The sequence below is a fragment of the Oncorhynchus kisutch genome, unplaced genomic scaffold (genome assembly GCF_002021735.2).
Source record: "Oncorhynchus kisutch isolate 150728-3 unplaced genomic scaffold, Okis_V2 scaffold982, whole genome shotgun sequence".
Lineage (NCBI taxonomy): Eukaryota > Metazoa > Chordata > Actinopteri > Salmoniformes > Salmonidae > Oncorhynchus > Oncorhynchus kisutch.
Window position 1 is genome coordinate 4,684 of NW_022262927.1, and position 2,556 is coordinate 7,239.

Consider the following 2,556-nt stretch of genomic DNA (forward strand, 5'->3'; position numbering starts at 1 on the left):
TGGTGTCAAGACAGTCATGTTATTCGTTGTCCATTTTGACATGAGACACAATACAATCATTAAGACAACGGGGTGAGATTCAATATATGGATGTTTATTTTGCATGAACACAATTTAAGCAATATGGTTATCTGTTATCATAGGCATAACATTTACACTTCCCTCCCATTGCATGTCATTTGTGACAAATGCAATTGCACACAATGAAGACTAGACGTGCAGCTGTGAAGGAGAACATAGGATCATGGGTACATTTATCTCCACTAGGCTACAATTATGATGGAATGATAAAGACAATATCTAGTCTGCCTCTGTTTCTCTATCGTTTAATGATGACTTCCGGTTTTTCTGTCGTTTAATGATGACAGTCCAGGTGGTTACCCTATCGTTTAATGATGACTGTCCGGGCAGTTTCTCTATCGTTTAATGATGACAGTCAGGGCGGTTTCTCTATCGTTTAATAATGATGACTGTCCGGGCGGCTCTCTATCGTTTAATGATGACTGTCCGGGCGGTTTCTCTTAACGTTTAATGATAACTTCCCGGGAATACAACAGCACATGGATAGGAGGAACCATAAGAGGCAGAATTGCCTCATGCGCAATTTTGGTAGCCATTATCATTGCATCATTGTGACCGTTTGTTTTAGTGCTTGTCCATGCCAGTTTTGTGATTTTTTTTCCACCAACAGAACATACTGCATTCGCCTATTACAGTACACCCATGTCGTGCGCCCTATAGGGTACATTATGCAACAGGGAGCGCGTGCGTAATGGCAACGGCAACCGATTCTTCCACTGCGTAAATGACTATCCGCCATATAACAAATCTTTCAGTTTCTTTCTAAACTCTTCTCTCATTAGGCAATAAATGACAGGGTTTAGACAGCTATTGGCGTGCGCAAGGCAGACTGTCACAGGGAATACGTAAGTGTGAACTATGTAGTAAGATTTATCCCAATGCACAGCATTCAATTTCACAAGGACGCCCCAGAATGTGATGGCGTGATTTGGCATCCAGCAAGAAAGAAGGAGAGGACGACGATGGTGACAGATTTGGTGACTTGTGATGTCCGTTTGGTGTTTGTTTTCATACTACGGTTGCGGATGAATCGCAAAAGCATGATGTAGCTGACTGAAACAATGGCCATGGGTAAAACAAATGCAAATATAATTTTCTGAAGGTGATAAACTGCTAACCAATATTGTCCATCAGGGACTTAAGCAAACATAGTTTTTCCCCCGCTACATTTGTCACGGTTGAGAATATGGATGTTGGTGCAGTCGCAATTGTTGCGGATACCCAAAGAACCACGCTAATCCATTTGGCAGAGCAGGACTTTTGCCTAGTTCGGTCCTTTAGAGAGGAGGCGACGGACCAGTATCGGGTGACGCTCATTGCAGTCAGAAAGAACACGCTCGCGTACATGTTCATAACCGTGACGGAGCTGATGATTTTGCACATGGCGTCTCCAAACGGCCAGCTGAAGTCAAGTGCGGTGTCCACTGCCCAGAACGGCAGAGTCAATACAAACTGGAAGTCCGTCACTGCCAAGTTAAGTACAAAGAAGTTGATTCTGGATTTTTTCCGCTCTTGTTTCACTCTGATAAAGAACAGCACCAGTAAGTTGCCCACCAAGCCCACAGCGCACACCACGGAGTAAACGACGCAGATGAACACCCTCAAAATCGGAGTACCGTCCGCTGTCACGTCGATGTCCTCTAGGCTACTGAACCGGTCCAGATCCGTCAAGGACCGATTCTGTAGGCCTACACTGCTGTTGTTTCCTTCAGTCATCGTTTCTGTTTTAAATTCGAGTGATTCATGTAGGCTATCCAACTTCAAATCAGGGTTGGAGTCGCTCACTCTGCTTCCAATACATCCTCAGGTTAGTTTGAAATGATAAGAGCGCAGCGATTGCCATGCGCCATTCCCATCATCGCATGATCACACACATTGACAATGTAGCTGTCTTGGTGGCGTAGCTCAAAGCGTCTTGACAATTGCAGTTCTTACAGGATTTATATTGTGACCGCTTCTAGATGCCCTGCCCTGAACGCACAAGGATTGGTGACAATGTTTGATTGACATTAGGCTATATCCTATATTCCTTATTTGCATCACTTTCTTGATATTGACCAATAGGCTACGCTGGGCGTAATGGGTTTTTATAATGGAATAAAATGTGTTTTTCTGGGCAATATTGATTTGGCTACTCACCGAGAAATAAAGGACTGGTAGGCTTAAACCTAATAAATACTATTGTATTGATTGGAAACATTATTTAGATCTTTCATCGACCATCCCATGTAGAGATCAGTGGAGGCTGCTGAGGGGAGGACGGTTCATAACAATGGCTGGAAAGGCGCCAATGGAATGGGACCAAACCATGTGTGGTTTTTATAAACATCTATATATTTAATCTCACCCCGTTGCCTTAATGATTGTATTGTGTCTCATGTCAAAATGGACAACGAATAACATGACCGTCTTGACACCAATTACTGTAAATTGTCAATTTCTCTCTGAAGCCCACAAGCAGTGTTACGAGTACAA

The 2,556-nt window shown here is 43.3% G+C and overlaps 1 pseudogene; it reads right to left on the reverse strand.

The window, feature by feature from the left end:
- Window positions 1-809: 809 nt before the first annotated feature.
- On the reverse strand, window positions 810-2,140 carry LOC116363979 (relaxin-3 receptor 1-like; annotated as a pseudogene).
- Between the last annotated feature and the right edge of the window lie 416 nt (window positions 2,141-2,556).